The sequence below is a fragment of the Molothrus aeneus genome, chromosome 23 (assembly GCF_037042795.1).
Source record: "Molothrus aeneus isolate 106 chromosome 23, BPBGC_Maene_1.0, whole genome shotgun sequence".
In the NCBI taxonomy this organism is placed as follows: Eukaryota; Metazoa; Chordata; class Aves; order Passeriformes; family Icteridae; genus Molothrus; species Molothrus aeneus.
This window is the reverse complement of record NC_089668.1, coordinates 4,492,550-4,513,852: the sequence shown is the minus strand read 5'-3', so window position 1 is coordinate 4,513,852 and position 21,303 is coordinate 4,492,550. Positions and strand designations below refer to the sequence as shown.

Genomic DNA, 21,303 nt, shown 5'->3' with positions numbered 1-21,303 from the left:
CTGTGGAGGCTGTTCTGGTAGGATCCAGCCTTATTGTATAATTAAGCCTACAGACACACAGGGAAATTATTTTGATCTCAAGCATCTTAATCTGATCTCAAATAATATTTGAGTAGGAATGAGAATTACAGCTTGGGTGCTATGGCACACTAAATTAATTTCTTGCTACGGATAACACGAACATACTCTCCAGATTCTGCTTATTTCTATCTTGACATTTTAATTTGATGTTCTGCCATGATGAACAATTTGCCTTAGAATTCTCCTGCCTTAAAATAAAGGCTGTTAAAAAGTTTAAGACTTTATCTTTTGAGGGCATTGCTAGCTACATTATATTATGTGTTGCTTTGACCCTTGTCTTGGACATTCCCAGATGTCAATTTTAACTGGCAAATCATGACATTACTCTTGTGTTGCATCTAAGCCATTCTGTACCACAATGAAGAACATTTGCTTCTCAAGAAAAGAGAGAAACAAACGGATTTATACTTTCTCTAAAGAAAACTATTGCCGGACCTCTAAATATCCAAATCCAATACATTGCTCATACTTGATTTACAGCATTCCAAACACAGACTATTGAGGAAGTTAAACTTCAGTGGTCATACTCCTCCCTTTGTCTTCTATTCCTGTCTGGTGTCTCAAGTGTGTTATGTCAGAATATCCCCAGTAAGATGAGCCTCCCCACACTGCTGTGGATCTGGAATGGGATTGCAGGGTTTGAGTTGTGACCTGAATTGAAGATGTCTATCTGCTTCTCAGAAATGGGTTTGCCCATGTCAGCCTCTTCCAATTAATAGAATTGGTCAGAAGTAGTTTAAAAGTGCTTTTAAAAAAAATCAATATCTATTATGTTGGGGTTTGGGTTTTTTTTTTCCCCCACTTCATAAATTTAATGGAGCCAAATCATGTCCTCTCTGTTTCTTACCTGAGCAGTGAACTCAGAGGGCTTTGCCTGATTATATACTTCAGGCTTTTGCTTGTGATAAGGATGTGGTTTGTAATTCTGTTCTAAAACAAATTTTTGCTGCCCTATCTGAATGACTTTCTGGTAGTTCTACAGCTCTTGTAGTGCTGAGCAGAACCCTGTAGTCCCAATAAGTATTGGCTTTTCAGTATTCATTGTAAAGGGGATCTAGTACAAGGAGCTTAATTGGAGTCATATTTGAAGTCCTCTCCATCTTGGAAGAAGGTAGTGTTCCCAGATTGCACATGTTAGCTAGGAGAGGTGAGGTGCTAGTAGGTGCTGTGGGGGGAGTGGGGAGGAAGTTAAACACCTCAGTTATAGTGGTTACAAAGGAGCTGAGAAACAAAAATGTTCAAATTGTCTTCCTCAAGAACTGTAAGGTTGCATCTTGTATTTACTTTTCCCTGAATCATCATTTCTACTAGTAGTTTTATTAAATATGTGGAGTGAGCTATTAATTTTTATAATTGAAAACAATAACAGTTAAACTCAGTAGAAGTTTATATTTGCAAGATATACCAAGTTCTTTGATTTACATGGTTTATGGCTACTCAAATTCACCTTTTAAATTTGCAGCAGTACTTTTATTTAATCCATAGATAAGGTGTGCTACAGCTTACTTGAATAGTGGTGTGTGCTGAACTTGAAGAACTTAATGAAATTATGGAAAAAAATTATCAAGCAAAGATACTGTAGTACAGTGGAAAACTACCATGCCTGACTCAAAGGAAGAATTTCTCAGCACAATTTTCACATCTAGTTTAAAAATAAATTTAAATTTACTCTCGTGCATTTCTTTTGATTGTTTCTTCAATATAACTTAGCAAAAAATCCTCTATAATATGTTAAAAATGGATTTCAACTTGCACACCAATATTCAGCTTTTATGGGTGTCCTGCTGGCATTGGAGGAGGAGCCATGAAATGGAGTTTTAATAATCATTTGATCACTCATTTATAGCAGTTGCTTAAATGTCTGTATTGATAAGGTGTTTGACTTGAGAAGCAAGTTACCAGATTCCTAGCAGTTCCAAAACTCGAGCAAAATACTTTACAGCTACTGTGTTATTATATACTTAATTTCACTTTATTAACAAGTCAGTTTACTAAACTCAACTTAAAATTTTACTATTTCATTCAACATAGTTTGCATTTTTTCAAAGTGTTTTCTAGCAATTGTTTACTTTTAAATCTCAGCTTCTGTAGTCTGATTATTAAAGAATGACAACTGCATTGCTTAAACCTTTCCAAAATAAACTCAAAGTAGAAGATCACCGCATGATTTTGGTGACTCTGTATAAAAACCTGACCACTTTTTGTCCCTTTTATGTTTGGACATTAAGCCCATTTCTATAATTTGAACTACACAGAAAAAAATACCGAGGGCACTCTTATTATAAGGCTAGGAGAGAAAGAAATGTGAAGTGCTGAGCAAAATGTCTTAAACCTCTCAAAAACATTTGACCCCCAGACCCTACTGAATGAATGTATTGTCAGCAAGAATTAATTGTTATCCAAAAGTGCTGGTGGCCCACCCATAGAACAGCAAGGACCTCTCCTAGAAATCTGTCATCAGCAATCTTTGATCATGCGTGGCTTGAGGTGGAGTACGTGTGTGATTAAGGATTGCTTGTAAGGTGGAGGTTGGCAGTGGAATTCTGTCATTCATGACCTATGGGAGTAGCTCAGAGCCTTATAGAAAGAGTGTACCACGCTGTGTTCCTGTTTTTTCTAAAACAACAACAAAAAGAAGTTAGAGCTTCTGTTAACTTAGAGCTTGAAGGAAGCTGTTGTAGTCTATTGGCTTAAATTGTTCTATGAAACCCAGAGCAGTTTTGTTGAGCATGTATTAGTTGATAAAATGTGTAGAGTAGGGAGAAAAAAAATCACTTGTACTAAAGGGAAACCATAAGCTTTTGGTCTCATTCAAATAAAATAGTCAAGGTGGATCTGCGATACTTGGTTATTGATCAGGAACTTCTGAAATTTTAGAGCAGGAGAATCCCTCTGAAGAAATGTTGTTTTAACAACTTGGAGGTTACCAGAAGCTCTGAAAGACAGTTCAGAATATATTTTCTGATGTCCAGAAATCTGCAAGTGTCAATTTTGTATTTTAACTCCTTCCTTTTACCTGACTATCAGGGAAGCGTGGTTGAGGCTGACCTGACATGTCATGATGTCGACTTGCTAGGTGGGGTTCGCAGGGGACATTAACCTTGGAGTTATAGGTAAGAAAACTTTCTTTCTCATTTCCTTCAGTAAGGTGAAAGGGTTGGTGTGGGAGGAGGGAGGATTTGAGCTCCACAGACCTGAGCACTGGAATAGCTTTCAAAATCTGCCATTACCGTGGAGAGGTTGCAAGTGTGGAAGGTAAAAGTTGAGGTTAAATTTGTCTCCATGTTCAAGAGAAGCATGGTATAGGTTTTTGAAATTAATTTGAAAATAAAGATGACTTGCTCTTCAGAAGAAAGGTGGATGCTCTTTTAGGAGTGCTGGAAGCATCAAACATTTTGAACATTTAAATTTTTCCTCTCTGATTAAATCCAGGTATGGGTTGGATTTCTTTCCCCACCTGTGGAAAAGCAAAGAATTTGCAGCACACTTCTTCAAAGCTTAAGAATGCTGTTAAGAAAAGTGTCCAAGTAGATCTCTGGAAAATAATAAAATTTTGCCTTGCAAATAACAAAAGTGGCATATCATGAGTTTGAATCATTTATGTTTTGAACATGATAATGCTTAGAAGGCAGTAATCGAGAGAGAATGGCTTTTGTACCAAGGGACAGCTGTAATTGATCCTGTTATAAAAATCCCACTGGATTTTAATATTCATCTCTTTTTGTGGAGGCCATATGTTGATTCTAGACAAACAAATAGCAAAAGCTGAAGAACAGGTATGCAAATCAAATACTTGGACATGTTGAATTCTTCATGGCACCTGCTCATCTTGCACCTTTCCTCAGCCAGCAGACTTGTCTTTTCCTGCTTGTTCATGCAGTACTTGGAAAGGAGCAGAGAAGTTGGAAAAGCTTACTAGGCTAGAGGAGCATTCCAGGTGCAGTCATTGTTTACCGTGGGACTGAATAGCATGCCAGTTCTGACACCAACTGCAGAAGAGATGTGCCTGGTGAGTACAGGTATTTTGTAAGGAATTTTCAGAAATGAAGTTATTTGTTTCATTCCAGATCAACCTTACTCGGCATACCACGACTTAAGAACAGTTATGATCACACAAAGTCATCAGTGTTGTTTCACTTGAAAGATCATAAACAGAAAAAAGAGGATCTCTTCATTCTGGAGTTTCCAGTCTGCATGTCCCATAGAGCTGCTGGCAGTGAGTGTAGTAGGATGTGTTGCACATGCTCAGGTGGTGTCTCTGGGAGAGGAAGCAGATGGCAAGGTCCTTACAGGAGAAAAAGCAACAGAATGGAGATAGATAGCTGGAAATAAAGGGAATGGGACATGCTCCTTTCATAAAACATCAGTCTCTTATCAGTGAAGTTTATGAGTTTAAAACACAATGTCAGTATGTATTTATGTGATTGTAAGCTGCCAAATTGCATTAAATGCAAAAAAATAAAAAGGAAAAAAAGAATGAAAAGCAGACCAAATTCCAATTCTGCCCTCCTTGCTTCAGACACAAGCTTCACTTTTTTCCTTCTTTAGCACCAGTGAGCGTACAGTGTTCTCATTGGATTCTCCTGTTGAACTTCTGCAGAGCTTGTGTAAGTGTAGGATACACAGTTTCTTCTCTCTCTGTTTTTAAATCTTCACAGCAGCCTGTGAGAGGTGATTGTATTTACATTTTAATTTCGAGGAATGAGCATCCATTGTATCAGCACCTGTTCACATGACATTATTCTTTCTGACAGACCTTCAGACATTTCACATTTGGTATGCAGAAGGTGCATACCCAGCTGGAATTTCAGAGGAGATGTGGTGTAAGCATTTATTTCATGATAGAAAGAAATCTAATTCTGGAGAGCATTCAGCTGTCTTAGCAATGGATGCTTCTTTCTGTTCTGGAATTCCCTGCTGTGCTGCTTTAACTGCTGCAGGAAAAGAGAAGTGAAATGCTGCATGAGCTAAAAGTCCTGTGATTAAAAATAGTTACAGTTGTTTAAAAAAAGCCAAAACCAACCCAACAACCTTTACAAAAAAACCCAAAGTCCCAAGCAAGGAAAGAGCATGGCTGTGCCCACAGCACCCTGTGGACTGGGCACCTTTTCCTTCTCTCCCTGGGAAGGGCAGAGGAGTTGCATAATGGCCTTGCAGGTAGGTGGGTGCTGGTCAGCTTTGGGAAACACCCCTGTAATGCAGCAGTTAGGAACAGCTGGGTCATTTTTCAGTAAACATGAGTTATTGGCAGGGGTGGCTGTGGTCTGACATCAGATCTCTGGGGCCTCTTACCAAAGTTTGCTGTGTGCCACTCCAGGAAGAGGAAAAGAACTGTGAATTCTTTTTGCTTTCGGTTTTTGCTGGTATGGCCACTTTTCAGGTATTTTACAAATCTGTTCATGCTGCAGTGGGTGTTCTCTTCCCACATTGGAAGTGTCCTTGATGCAGTATGAGGAAGGTCAGAGTTGAAAGGGCTGTGGTGAGAGGTTCATAGAACTCTGCTGGGAATCCAGAGAACTTGTACAGTGCTAAAAATTAGGCCAGGAGAATATTAGCGCCCTAGCATTCTGAGTCAAGTTCAACAGGGTCAAAAACTGGAGGAGTGTAGCTCATAAAAAGGTCCTGTAATAGCCAGATAGCTGAGCAGTAGCTCATAAATAAGGACAGTCATGCTTATCCCATTTCGCTTACTCCAGAAATCTGAGCAGCCACCTTTATTCTCGTGTTTGCAAACAGTTCTGGATTCAATTTAAAATTTTTGGTGGACACAGCTTTAAAGATGACTCTTAACCATGACCATTTCTGGCAAATTTGGTTTTCTTCCCAACCAGTTTTCCTTCATTTGTTATTTAGGGGTTCACTACAAAAACCCTATTAATGAATACCTAGCCAGTCTTTATGCCATACATGTTATTTTTGGTTTCTGTAGCTTTGATTTTCAACCTGCTGTACATTTGCAGGATGCCAATACATTGCATTACATCTAATAAGCAGTCTGTAGGTTTTTTGATAGAGCACTGCTGAGCTGAGCACACAGGTCAGAGACAAAATTCAGTTTTAGGTTGAAGAGTGAGTCTGTAACTGAGCTGAGCACACAGGTCAGAGACAAAATTCAGTTTTAGGTTGAAGAGTGAGTCTGTAACTGAGCTGAACACACAGGTCAGAGACAAAATTCAGTTTTAGGTTGAAGAGTGAGTCTGTAGCCATTCTCCTGGTGAACTTGCCAGCAGGATTCCTCAGCTGGTTCTCATTCAGATCCTAAGTGATACTTGACCATCAAGCAGTTCTTGCTCCTCTCATGCTGGACAAACCACTCATTATGAGCAGAGACATTGAATTTAAGGTTCCTGAGAAATGAGGATGCTTAAACTCCTAATGGTTGCATTGTAGCTTCTCACTTCTGCTTTTCTTTTCTTCTCCCATTGTTGGTTGGATGTTCACCTGTACCTGTCTCCTTATGTAGAGAGAAAGAAGAAAAGCATTTCCAGCAGTGTCTTGGATGTGTTGAGCCAACAGGCTGCTGGGGCAGATGCAAAGCTCTGTTGCAAGGTTTGAGATTTTTTTGAGTGGACCTTGCTGTTTTTCAAATGATTTTTTTTGATGTGGTATGTAAAGGTAAAAATACTGCAGGATTCTTCAAATTTCTTTGATATTTTTCCTTACCTACCTGAAGTATGAGAACTTGAGTTACTAATTTTGTCAGCATTTTTAGATGATAGATGTTGCAGAGAACTGTAGGCATGCACTTAGGAGCTAATTTGCTCATAAAATCATTTTATACAAAAAACATTCACATTCATAATTCATCATGTTTGTGAAGCATTAGAACATATATTTTCTTCAATGTTCTGGTAAACATTAAATCTTCTCTATGTTTCTTTCATGGCAGTTCACAGAAAATAAATGTGCTTTTTTCCCTCTCCTTTTTTGCTTGACTGACTCTTGGTTATAAAGTTTTAGCTTTTTCTCTCATGTCAAATAGATGTTTTCTTTTATGTGCCTTAGGAGTGGGTTCAGAAGGGTTTGCAGTGTAGCATGTAAAATCTAAAGGTCACAAATTAAATCTATTTCACTGGCCAAAGTGGGGTCTGTGCAGTGAAGGCTGCACCTTCCTCACTGTGGGAGGCTGTGTGGCCAGGGAGGTATTTCCACCAATGTAGGTCATCTTTTTTCTTTCTTTGTAAATAGCTTGAAAAATCCTTTTAGCAGCTAGGCTGAGGTTTAAAATAGAAGCAGCTGAAGAACATCAAATGTGTGGATGTATCAGTAGAAGTTGCTGAAATGAGATACAGATGTGCAACTCTGTGAGTAGGTCTTTGTGATTATTCTGGTATCAGATGTGTGCAGTGTGGGATGGGCAGAGGGTTTGTTTACACATAGGGAAGAGCACTCCTGTGGTTGCTCACTCTTAATTGCTGTGATTAGCTCCACCCCTTCTTTGAATGAGGAATAAGTAGGAATGGAAATGTGCATTTCAGGAATACATGAAAAGCAGTGCTCTTCTGTTACAGCAAAGTCTAGACTCTAGCAGAATGGTTTAGAGTCCAGTTTCTGGTGGGAATAATCATCCTTCTTCTCAGAGGCAACACTTGAAATGGTTTTTTCCTTTCACTTCAGTCATTTTCACTTGATTGAACTTTTTATACTGATTCTCTGTTTTCTGTTCTCTCATGATCCAAAGGCCATATATTTGAGTTCTTGGGTTCAGGTGTGATATCCTGACTTTCCATGAAGATTATTTCTGCAGGGTAGAGTTTTTTTGGCATTCTGAAGAAAACTGGTCTGGTTTTTGGTAGACTTGTCTTGTTTGAACTGTCAAGTGCAACTGAAAGCCCAGGTGTGCAGATATGATCTTCTGAGCAGTTCCTACTGAGACAGGCTATTTTCAGTGTTCCTTTTATGTGAACAAAGGCTGCAAGTGAATTAGCTCAGAAAGTTTTCTGCTCGATATTTCTACAGAATGATTGACCTTGGGAAAAAGAGGGGACATCAGACATTTAGGAAAGCCATCAGCAGAGGCAATCTTTGTCACTAATGCATGAAATCCAAATCCAAAGTAGCAACTTGCTTGTAGGCTGGGTAACCAGGAGAGGAACAGGAAGTATTAACACTAAATAATGTCTGTGCTGTCTTCTGTGGCTGTTTCAGTTTGAGCTTGAAATGCAAAGTAGTTGTGTGTTTTGCATCTTTTTAACCATTGTGTATTTCTTACAAAGCCTCTAGTAATAAGTTAATTAATCCAGGATAGACCACAAGGATGTTTGGTGTAACTTTTTATTAATTTAAAAATGCGTGTTTTTCAGATACAGAGCTGGATCTGGCCATAGAGACTGTGAACTTTGCTCTTGATGTAACAGAAACATGGGGTACATAATTCACATTGATTCTCTATTGTCATGTACTGTGTTGGTAGGTGAAAATTAGGTAATGATGCCTGAATTGATTAAACCCTGGGCATGGAGGAAGTGCAGTGTATAAATATGTGAGAAGGCTTCCAGGAGGAAGTGTGGGATTGGCACAGCCAGGTGCATCTCAAGCAAAGACAGACTCCTTTTGGATGCACAGAGCCTCTGCTGGTGTTAGCAAAAAATTCTTCTCTGTTCCAAACTGAGACCACAAAACCTTTAGTGAGAAAAAACCCCACAATCAGACTTTAATACCAAGAGCCTGAGAATGATTGCAGTTACTTACAGAGATAGGATTGCTTGATGAAAATTGAGATGTAAGTGTGATTAGATGTTCATTTGCTTGTTACACTCTTGAGTTCAGTCCTGTCATTAAAACAGTTCAGCCAGTGCAGGTGTCTCAATGCTGCTGTAAGAAGATGGCTGCTGGCAGAATGAAAGGAGAAGGAAAAGCCTATGGCTGTGTAAATGCACACTTTTTTTTTTTTCCTATTAGTTGTCTAAATAAGCTATTTTAGAAACTATAGTTATTAACAGCAATCAGAAATCAGGCTCTGAAGAAGTTAAAACTCATTTTTATATCTTAGTACACAAGTGCCTGGACTCCTTTATCTACTAATAATGTTTTAGCTTCCATTCTCATCTCATAATCCCTGAAGAATATTCATGATGCCACATGAATTGAGTTGGTAAGTTACCTCTCCTTGTATGTGTGGAGAAGTTTGATTGCTGGCTTTCCTGAAATGATTTCAGGACTTCATTTATGCCATCTGGCATTGTAGCCTCTGCACACACACTAGGATACTAAAGCTGTGGCACAGTTTGAAATCAGTTGGAGCCTGGATATACTTTTAAATTTACAAAAATCTAGCAAAATTGCTATTTGCCTGTAGGTGACTCTTGGCCTGTGGCAGTGCTCTGGGTGTAGCCTGCAGGGCAGTGCTGCTCTTCACTGCCTGACTGCTGCAGCTGCTGGCTGATGTCTGGCAGGGCAGGAAATGTGGAAAGGAATTACTAGAGCACAAGTATCAATCACATCCTGGGTTTTTGGGTTGGGTACCATGCTCTTAAACTTGTTAGAATAATACCTGGAATAATCAAGATATGCTCCACTACTTAAATCAAGTTTATGTTTAGCCCAGTGGTTTTTGTATTGAAACTGCTCAGGCAAAACTTGGTTTTGAAGTATTTATAATTGCTTCTTAGAAATTTCAGCTGAATGTGGACTGAAGGAATTTGGGCATACCAGTAGATGGCTTCTCAGTGCCCCTTTGCAACCTTACATTGGGGGAACAATTAAAAAAAAAAAAAGAAATAACTGGCAAGTAGAGAAGTTGGACAGAAGATTATATGACTCTCTAGCTTCTTTTCAATATTTGTTACATTTTTGGAATATTTTTCCTTTTCTAGGTGTTTTCTACATCTCCTGGACTTAGGCTTTGTCCCACTCAATCTCTTATGGTTCTTCATGCACCAGTAGTCAGCATGGTCAGAAGGTTTGGCTCATATTTACCTCACAGTTTAGAACTCCTTGCAAACATTTAAGAAGGAAAAAAAAAAGAAAGACATACTTCACACCTTCCTGGTTTTCTATATTTTAAATTGAAGTGATTAGGAAGCTTGGTTTTAATGAGCTTTTAGTAGAGGTGAGATAGAGAAGTGTTTGTGTAACTGCTCATTATATTTGTCTGAAAACATCTTTTTGGGTGTGACCTGACTCAGTGCCTTCTCAGGTACCTGCTGCTTTGCAAGGCTCAGGTGGAATATTTGTGAGACTGACACAACAAGAGAGGCAGAGGAGGATAAAAATCAATTGTGTTCTCAGCAGTGGAGCTCAGTGCCTGCTTTTTCCACGTGTGATTTGGGTTGGGAGAAGAATTGAACCAAGCAGTTCTGGTGTTTTGTGCATTGACACCTGGTGAAGAGCAGCACAGAGCTGCATGGCCTGGCTGGAGGAGGGCAGCCCCTGGGAGCTGGGGACAGGTAAGGCTTTGGTGCAGCTTTTCCTTGCTCAGCCCTTGCTGTCTTTGTGCTTTACCTATGCCTGCAGCCTCTCTCTTTGGTCACAAAAGTGTCAGACCCCATACACCTGCATCCTTTCCAGCTGCTCTTAGGGAAGTTCCTGGTCTTGCCAAAATCCAAACAAAAAGTGAAGCTTTGCCTGCAGCTTTTCAGCTTTTCTATGTTTTGCCTTGGAGGTCTGTGCTTGTCTGTGTTTCCACTTTCTCTTTGGGCTTGGACCTTTTCCCCTTTTCATGATGGCTTTTCAAGGCTTGGTCTTCCAGCCTCCTACCTGGCTTACATTTACAATAAGTAAAATATTTTCGGTCCTTTTGTTGATTTTGGTAGGTTTTGTCCATGAATAGGACCTCCTGACCTCACTCAGAGTGCAGGGTAATGTCTGAGGTGATGTTTGAGCTGTTGTTAGAGGTGATTCTGCTTCACCGACTCTGAAAACTTTCCCATTCCATTGAGGTGTTCCCATCTCTGCCTTCCTGGCACTGCTGAGTTGGAAGAGTTTCCATCTTCCAGAGCATTACCAGAGATAACAGGAGGGATGAGATCAAGCCCTTTTTGGCTTTGTGGTTTTGCTTTGTTGTCTGAGCCCTTTCTGATACAAATTGTACATCTCGTGACCCAAGGTGCAGGAGTCAGCTTGGTTTGAGTGAGCTTTAGAGCTTTATATCCACACCCTGATGGCAGGACCCCATCAACCTTCACAGCTTCTTGGAACAGTTACTTGTTGGTTGCATTCATTTGAGGAGAGTGATTTTCCTCTGGGTTCTTTGGTCTCTGGTCTCTGGCCTGGGCTGGATCGTCAGCCTGGCTTAGCTTATGCCTCTTGATCTCTTCAGGCTTCATTCGTTTTTTAGAGAAATAGGATGATCCCATTTCTTGAATCTTAACATCTCTAGTTTCTCTAGAATTGGCTGGTTTGTATTCATGGCTTTTGGCAGTTAGTCTTAGGAAATGCTCTTGGGGAGGGTGGTTGTGCACTGTCTCCTGCAGCAGCACCTTGCTGGTGACACTTCGACAGGTATCATCTCTTACACTTGCATAAGCAACACAAAATCTTGCAGCCTGCTTATTCATCATTCACGTGAGCACATCAGAGTCATTCAGGACTTTAAATCCTTGCCTTTTCTTAAAAAAAGAGTAAGCAAACACCAGTTAATGTCACTGCTGCACAATGTTAGGAATTGCCTGAGCAGATGTTAGTGAAATGACTGTTGCATTTTATTTCATCTGCAGGATGTTCAGGTTGATCTATCTCTGAACAGCTTCTCTCTCTTAATGGCTAGTTTGGAAAAGATGATGATCTGTTCCACAATAGCTGGGATTTCTTTTTATTCTGCATGCTTAAGAGAAGCATCTAAAATATAGCAGGATGAACAGAATTAAGAAGAAGAAAGCCTTACCACTAAAGTCAAGAAACGTGGATGTTCATTACTTACCATGGACCAAACCTCCAAACTGGTATTCAGAAACTGAAGTGTAAAACCAGCTGCAATCAGCTCTGGCAGTATGTCACATTTCCTTTAGTGAGCTGAAGCAGAGGCTCAGGTGAACATCACCTGCATTCTTGTTTCCAGATTCAGTCCTAAGTTTTAGTTTACAGATAATTCATGCAAAGAGTTGTAGCTTATTTTGCAAAAAAACCCCAATAAGGATCTTTCCAAGCCTGCCTCAGTAACTTGAGATATTTGGTGGCATGTGAAATAGGTGACTTTGCTTCATTTACCTTTGGCTTTACAGAGAGGCAGGAGGATGGTGTAACACCTGCTCATGCTCACTGCAGTTCTGTAAACAGTGTGTGTGAGAGTTGATTAACTATTTGCATATAGATATTACTACCTAGCACTCTCAAATTATTCACCACAAAGAGCCTTTCCTGAGACTGTGAATTCTATTTTATTCATATTTGCTGCTTTTGTATCTGCTGAATGCCAGCTCCCTCTTTTCCATGGGGTAGGATTGCAGGATCTGTGCTCTTTGTTTTAATAACTTTCTCCTCTTTGAAATTCCATTCTTTCTGGTCTGTTTTTAGATGATGAAGGATAGACACTGTGCTGGGCGCTAAAGCATGGACTGGAAGTGTGCACTCTGGTGGCAGGTACTCCTATCTGATCCCCTGGCCTGATGGGGCTGAGGAGGGCTTAGGTGCTGTGTTTCTCAGCTGTGATTTCCTCCATTTATTAATTTCAGTGTTGATTGAAATGTTTGTCTTTATTTATAGCATATCCAATAGCTGTGTTGCAACAGAGAAGGTAAGTTTAGAGCTGGGGACAAAGGGGTTGACAAGCTCTGGATAGTTAATGTGTTTTGGGTTTTTTCTGATACAATCCTTAAAGTTTATAGACAGATGTTGGATGTATTTTCTTGGACTGTCCTGATGCTTAAGATCAGACAGAAAACCATTGTAAGCACAATCAAAGAAATTTCTCATGAAGAAAAATTAATTCTGAATGTTGATTTGGGAGATGATGGTGAAACTAATGGGAAGTTGTGATCTTGGAAATCAGACAGCTGCTAAAGCCATTGCAAAATGGCAAGAAACAGAGCATTTATTATATATTATATGGGGAGGGGAAGAGATTAATTTGAGAATTAGATTTTTAACCATTCTTGTAGTATTTATTTGTCCTTTAAGATACAGACACAAATGTAAATTCACCAATCTGTTCTGTGAGATATTTTTCCTATTAATTTTCCTGATTGAGAATTATTGTTAATGTCACACTTGTTGCTAGAAGCTGTTGAGCTGCTCATGCTCATTTTTCTCTGCTGAGCTCAGTGAATTTTGCTCTCCACTGTGATGGAGGATTACTGGTTGCTGTTAGCTGTGCTTTAAAGACAAGAATTCCTGGGTTTGATCAAGTTTAGGACATGTTTGTTCTAAAGCCTAATAAAAGCATTAACTAATATATATCTCACTTCTCTGATGTGGGTTATAAGGGACTTGCCAGTCAATACATCTGAATTACCTTGTTTTGACAGGTAATTAAATCTGGATCTCTTCCTTAGCTAGCAAAGCAAACAGTCTCAGATATGCTTTGCTAGGCAGAATCATGTATAGACAACAAGGTTTTATTATCTGTGAGGAAAAATGCACTATAAGAACATGAAATCTTGATGACCTTGAATGAAAACAAAGAAATAAAATTTTATGAGATTCAGTATATTAATGCCCCAACTTGGATGTAGGAATTCCTGTGCAGTAATTTTGTTTTAAGTGCCATTAAAGCTCTGTGTACAATCTGTACTTCTGCAGGAAATGTGAAATATCCCAGGATTGGCTGGCTACCTGAAGGACCCCAGTGTCTGCCTTTCATGGCAAGTGACCTGAGCATTGATGTGCCCCTGGTAGCAGTTCAGGTGGGTGTGTTACCTGTATTTGCAGACTTTTCTTGTTCTCTGCATTGTACCAGAAGCTGCACGTGTCTTGTACAATCTGTTTGGCCCTCTTGTAATGTCTGGTTTTCCTAATAAACATCTTTTGAAGTCTTTGCTTTGTGGCTGATTTCCAAGGGTGCAAGTTCCCATGTGTTAGGTACATCCTTCTGATGCATTCTTTGGATCATGCAGGGAGGAGAAGAGAAACTCATAACTGCTTCCTTTGAATAAAAACCTTATTTGAAGCTGCTGTGTCCACACAAGACCTTCACTAGTAGTTTCTCTGTTTTGAGTATTTTCTTGGAGTATCCTGATGCTTAAGATCAGACAGAAAAGCATTGTAAGCAAAATCAAAGAAATTTCTCATGAAGCAAAATTAATTCTGAATGTTGGTTTGGGAGATGATGGTGAAACAAATGGGAAGTTGTGATCTTGGGCTTTTGTTCCTGTGAAGTGCCAAGTCCTGTGGGGAAACTTCAGCCACGTGAAGGTGAACTACCTTGTGCTTACATGAATACCAAGAGTTTGGCTTCATCCTGGCTTGCTGTTTTTTGATTCAAAGGAGGACTGAGAAGAGAGTAGAATGCACCCAGTGGTGTGGTTTTAATATTCCTCCATTTGGTTCTTTCCAGGGAGGATGGAAGGTAGCCTGTGTGCCCATGCAGATCTGGTTTCAAGAGGTGAAAATTTGTGTGCATGTGTGTATTGACTTCAAAATCCCTTTTTTTTTTTTCTATAGCAGTGTTCTGGCATGTCATGGAGATCAGTTTGGTTCTGTTTTTCAGTTCAGCTGGGCAGACATTACCAGAATCCCTCACAAAGACACTGGTTTTTCCTATGCTTAATCCTTTTACATGCAGCATTGTACTAATCTTGCTGAATAGGAGGAATGTAGTTTCCTGACAACAGCTACTACAGAAGTGTAAATTAAGAAGCTGGCACGAGGTTATTTTGGAGACTTGGCCATGAAAACACAATTAGAGTTAATCCTATAACAAATATGTTTGGCAACTTAAACCATCCAAAACCAAACATGTTTGGCAACTTAAAATCCAAAAGTTTTGATGTTTGATTCAGCTCTAACCCTCCTCAGACAAACAAAACCTTCTCAAATGTCTCATTTTGGCACATTGTGTGTGCAGTCCCTGGGCACAGGCCCTGGTGTGGCCTGCTGGCAGGCAGCTCGTCCCTGGGAACAGGGTGGTGTGATGTTGCATTCAATCAAAATTCAGTGAATGTCTCCTATTATGGAAAAAGTTTATCCTGTGAATAACCAAGCAAATCACTTTCATGGGGAGAGAAGAGACATTTTTCAACTAGGACTGGCCTGAAGGAATCATTGGCTGCAGATGAGGAGCCATGCCCAGCCCTGCAAGTCCACCAGAACAGGAATAAACTCCTTTGTGTTTGATTGTGTGAATTCCTGCTTTTTCCAAAGGCACCTGGGAATTGGAAGTGAGTCTCATGTGTGAGTTGTATTTGTGTGAGACCCCAGCTGCAGTGCTGCATCCCCCTCTGTGAGGTCCCAGCACAAGGAGGACAAGGAGCTGCTGGACTGAGATGCTCTGAGGGCTGGATCCCCTCTGTTCTGGAGCCAGGCTGGGAGAGCTGGGGGTGTTCACCTGGAGAAGGTTTGGGGGAGACCTCAGACCCCCTTCCAGTGCCTAAAGGGAGTCCAGGAGAGCTAGAACAGAGTTACATTCTCGGTGTTTTACTTTTGTTTTGCCCCCAACAATTTAACTTGATCAGTCATAGACAAAATTCTTCATGGTGTGCAGTTCTCATGTTTTAAAAATTAACAAGCAGCTCTTTACAGGTGATTTTATTGCCACCTGCTGGAGTTCACATTAAAAGTCAGATTTTTTAAATACATATTTTGGCTGCCTGAAATGCCCTTGGATGAGGGCAGGTGCATTAGAGATGTACTTAAAGAAATGCAGGCTGAGCTGTCCCTTAGCAAAACACTCATTGACTCACTATTTTTGTTTGTAAAGAGAAAACAACTGAAGGCCAATATTTGAATTTTATCTTTATAAGGAAATCAGAAAAATTTGGCAGTGGACAGAATTGGAAAATAGCTTGCAAATGTTGGTGCTGTCAGCTGAGGTGGCAGATGTAGCCTGGGGTGGGGACATCACAGAGACAGGGACAGTGCTGGGAAACTGGGACCTCCAGCTCCAGAAACAAAAGTTTCCAGACAACTGCAGCAGCCTTGGTGAAATTTGGGGATTTTTGCATTCTTGGGCCTGCCCTTCATCCAAGAGGAGCTTTGGAATGGAATTGGACAACTCTGCAGTATAAATTTGTTACCAATCCTTTCTCCTGAGCTCTGCTGCTCTGAACTCCTCTGGTCAGACTCTGCAGGAGCCAGCACTGCTGGCAGCCTGGGTCACTGGGAGTTGGTTGTGTCAGTGCTGATGAGTTTTGGCTGGAAGATGTGCCTGGAAAGCACATCCAGCCAGGATCACTACAAATCAGCTTCTTGTCCCATTGTGACCTGGGGGTGTACCAGGAAAATGAGTGAAAATTTCCTTTGGCATGGGGGGCTTGGAGGAACCGGAGCCACCTGCAACTGATGTAAATATTAAATTAAACTAAAGGACAGCAGGTGACAATGATTATTTTTGTGTTGATAATGTCATGAACTGTCAGTTGTAATCTAATTTAAATATGTGCCCTGTGATCACTCCCAGTGCTCCACATATTACTGCTTGGTTTCTGCCTTAGACTTCACTGTTTCCACTTCTGACTTCTGATGTTTTTTCCTGTATTTTCTCTCTGTGCAGCTTCTTTTTGCTTTATGATGAACTGGATTTCCTACAGAGTCTTACAAAACATGAAAAGTAATAAAATCTTTTTGGTCATGACCTCCCCAGAGTTTTACACACCTCAGGTTTTGGCAGGGGTTATTAGAGACCCCTCTACCCATCCTCAGGGACTGTGTGTCTGCAGAGATGGGCTGGGCTGGGTGAGGAGGGAGCACAGAGGAGGCCACAGAGATGCTCTGAGGGCTGCAGCACCGGTGCTGTGGAGATGGGCTGGAAGAGCTGGGGCTGTTCAGCCTGGAGAAGGCTCCAGAGAGACCTTAGAGCCCCTTCCAGGGCCTAAAGGGGCTCCAGGAGAGCTGAGAGGGACTTTGGACAAGGGGGAATGGCTTCCCACTGCTGGAGGGTGGGGTTAGATGGGATATTGGAGAGAAAATTTTCTCTGTGAGGGTGGGCAGGCCCTGGCACAGGGTGCCCAGAGCAGCTGGGGCTGCTCCTGGATCCCTGGCAGTGCCCAAGGCCAGGCTGGGCAGGGCTTGGAGCCACCTGGGACAGTGGAAGGTGTCCCTGCCCATGGAAAAGGGTGGAATGAGATGAGCTTTAAGGTCCTTTCCAACCCAAACCATTCTGGGATTGTATGGGGTACAGGAGCTCTGGGGCTCTCCTGGATGAGGAAGGCTTTTGGAGATTTGGAGTGTGTTGTGCATTTTTAGGACAAATGCATAAAGCAGCAAAAACAAGGCCATGGCATTCTAGGGCACAGGCTGTGATGCAGGGTGGGAATGGGACCACATCTGCTTTCCAGGGCTTGCCCTGCCTTGGCACACAGCCTGCACCCTTCCTCCATGGCCTCCCTTTACTGGAAAAGAGCTTTTGGAGCTGGGTGTCACTGGCCCTGCTCAGGTGTGGTCCCGTGTCAGAAGCCAGGACATCCCTCTGGCTGTCCTGGATGGCTCCAGCCCCTGCCTGGGGGCTCAGAGAGAGCCCAGGACACACCTGTGCCTTTGATTCTGACCCATGGAGCAAATTACCACCTTTATATGAAGAATTACAAGTCAAGAGAGTTTAAGTAGAATAATAGTTTGTCACAGAGTGATAAAATAGATTTTTTGAAGTTTTTAGAATGGAGGCTCGGGGTCCCAAGATAGAAGAATTTGGGCGTGCTTTGTCCCTTTTCCTTCTTCTTGGCCTCCATGTTCTAAGTGATGCTGGCTCTTTTAGATTATTTTAGAGTAGAAGCTCACTGTTTAACATAGGTGGTAAGTATTGAGAAGTTATTGTAAATAATGTCCATAGTTTTCAGTATAAAAGATAACACCAGTGTGCCTCAGCCCGACCTCCCAGACAGACCCCAGCAGGTCAGAGAAAGAATTTCATAGATAAGAAACAATAAACAGCCTTGAGAACTCCCATCATCCCCTCTGTGAAACCACCCACATCCACGTGCCAGCTCTTCCACCTGAGCATTGTCTGCTCTGAGGATCTGCCTCGTTATCTGTCTGCCAGTGCTGCTGTCATTGCCTCCCACATCTGAGTCCTATCACTGATCTCCCTCCTACATCAAACCTCTCAGAGCCTTCAAGGGAGGTCTTCACACTGAAATTCTGTGAAATCTGTGCCCTGGCTGCCTTGGCTGGGATCCTGCAGCTCTGCCTGCCTTTTGCTTTGGGAACTTCCAGTCTGGGGATTTCCTGGCTCCTTGCACCCCTGTGGGGCAGCAAGTGTCCCTGATCAGATTTGATGTCCTGAGGCCCCTTGGGTGCATTAAAATGCTTGGGGATTCATGATTTAAGTATGTAATTGCCCTCATCTTCCTTGTGCAGTGTGGGAATGGTGCCATGGCCCCTGTGCCTGGTGCTGTGGGGGTTTGGCATGCGGGGGAGCTGCTTCCCAGCCCCTCATCCCCGGCTCACAGCTTGAGAGCAGCCCTGGAGAGACCCACTCCAGCCCCAGAGGAAATTCCTGCTGGGGCTACTGCTCTGCTTTTTCTCTTTATTAATTGCTTATTAGCAAAAATAAGTGTTTTCCCAGTGGGTGGAAAGTATGGCCTCTGGCTGCAGCAGGCAGAGTGGCTGCTGTGGGATCTGCCCAGCCAGAAATGAATATATTCACATTGCTAAAGGCAGGGAGGCTCCTGCTCCAGGCTGGAGGCTGTGCCTGGAGAGCTGCCCAAGCCAGGCCCTGCAGCAAGGACCTCCTCTCAAAGTGTGCTCCCTTTGAGCTTGCTGTAGTTTTCTGTGACTCACTGGGCTGGGTGCTCTAATGTCCTTTTATTTGCAGAAGCACGGGACATTCTGTGTTCCTACAGGATGAGCACAGGACCCAACTGTCACCTCCTGAGCAGGGATATCCCCCCAGGTGCTGGTTCAAATGCAGCCAGTGATGACCCTGGCAGACCAGCTTTCCTCAGAGGCTGGGCTGGGGACAGCCAGGCTGACATCTTCCAAAAAGGCACTTCTGAAAACCATTATGAAATGCATTTGCCCACAAGGCTCCTGCTACAGCCATCTTTGTGCTGGCACAGCTGCCTGTTCCCACCTGCAGCTTTTGGAGGACTCTCTTTGCCTCTCCTGGTGGAGGTGTGTCCCTTTGCACATGGCTGTGGGAAGGCTTGGCACTGCAGGAATGGCTCTGGGCTGCTGGTTCCTCCTGAGCAGCAGGGGATCACTGATGGGACAATGTGAGCAGTGGCAATGCCCTTTCTGGGGAGATTTGTGCAATGGAGATGCTGTGACCTGAACACACAACTCCAGTGCATGGCTGGAGGCAGGACATGACTGTGTGTTCTCCAGCCAGGCTGAGAACTGCTCAAGAGAACCAAGTGGGAAGGTTTTGCACCGGGATCTGACTGCTTGGCACATTCAGAAACCTCTGAATAGGACAAGAGGTGTCACAGACACATTTTATGAAAAATCCTTTCCTTAGGATCTTTTCTCCTGAGAAGCTGAGAGGCGTCAGAAATGAAATGTAACCAATGGTTATCTGCTGCTGTGGAATGCAACAGGGGCATCTGGGACTGGTCTCATGTGGTTGTTTCTAATTAATGGCCAATCACAGTCCAACTGTCTCAGACTCTGGTCAGTCACAAGATTTTATTATCGTTCTTTCCTTTCCTTTCTAGCCTTCTGATCCTTTCTTCTATTCTTTCAGTATAGTTTTAATATATAATTTTCTTTTAATATAATATATATCATAACATAATAAATCAGCCTTCTGAAACATGGAGTCAAGATTCTCATCTCTTCCCTCGTCCTGGGACCCCTGTGAACACCAGCACAAAGAGGTACAGGCAGGATCTGTGTGTCCCCTCAGAGATGTTTCACTGAAGCATGGCCTCTCCCTGGTATAAAAGCACAGGACCCTGCTCCTGCTCTCCTGGCTCTCCAGGGCAGAGGAGATCCAGCCCTGTGCTGCCCTGGGACTTTTGGTCACAGGCTTGGAGGAAGTCACACTCCTGCTTTGGGAAGTTTGTGTGGGCAGAGACATCTCCTGCCTCAGTCAGCAGCAGCTGGGGTTGTTGCTGCTTTCCCAGGCATTCCCACTAAACACTTCTGTGGGGAGGAGAGGAGAGGAGCAGGCTGGACTCCACAGCCTGAGTCCCATGTTTGTTATCCCTGTAAGAAGTGTGCAGGACTGTCACAACCATCACATGTCACAGGTGTGGTCCAGCTGTGACAAATTCCATTTACCCAAGACAGTGGGGCCAGAGAAATCCACCAATCTTGGCAGGTTAGAAATCTTCCCTGATTGTTTCTAGTGAGGGGAATGACTTTACAAGCTCCCTAAGACACACATAGAGAAAAACCTCTGCAGCTGCTGGCACTGTGCAGGGTGGCTGCTGTGAGGAGCCACCAGGAAGCCACCTGATATCACCTTGCACCAGCTAGAGCAGTGACAAGAGGCCCTGTCCTGGAGAGAGCATGGACCTGTCCTGCTGCTGTCCTGGAGCTTGGGGACAGGACACCACCGCCCATCTTGGTGTCCTTGGTGGTTGTCAGGATCTGCAACACTTCCTGCAAGAGTCTCTGGGTGCTCACAGCTTGTGGCAATCACCAACCCACCTGTTCAGGTGCTCCAAGGTTGTGGAATTCAGCACATCCAGCCACTGCTTGGCTGCAGCTTTTTGCTCTCAGTTACTGGTTTTTGAAGTCTCGTGGTAAATAAATATCAGGGGTGAGACAGAGCTCAGCCTGGCTGCTGGGCTGTGCCAGCTGTAGGCAGCACCAGCTGGTCAGTGCTCATTGCAGGCATAACAGCCTGAAGTTTTGCTTTTTGGTATAATTTTTTCTTACTTAAAAAAAAATTGTACAGAGAAGCTGTAAAATAAAACAAGTGTTGTTCGTGTTCATATTTTGTCTCTTGTTTTGTCTGTCCAGGTGATCTGGGGTGAAGTGAAATAAGAACAGACGTGAGTTTGGGGGAGTTCCTGACGCAGGGTAGGATCTTAAAATATTTTCTGTGTAGTCCTGACATATTCTGCTGAAATGCTGTGGTATAGCATCCTGGGAAGGGTGGTGCTGCATATCAGAGAGGAGGAATTTGATGATTTTTAGGTCTACAGGAATAGAAGTAGGACAAATGCAAATGTGCTGAGTGAAGGGATGGTCCCTTCACGGAGTGATTTTGCACCATCCTGGGTCTGGAATGTGACACCTTCC

The 21,303-nt window shown here is 42.5% G+C and overlaps 1 long non-coding RNA gene across 1 annotated transcript; it reads left to right on the top strand.

Annotated features, from left to right (window-relative positions):
* Window positions 1-7,749: 7,749 nt before the first annotated feature.
* On the top strand, window positions 7,750-20,993 carry LOC136565863 (uncharacterized). The gene is made up of 2 exons (XR_010784935.1): window positions 7,750-10,469; window positions 12,535-20,993. It is a non-coding gene; the product is annotated as an uncharacterized lncRNA (long non-coding RNA).
* Window positions 20,994-21,303: the final 310 nt, after the last annotated feature.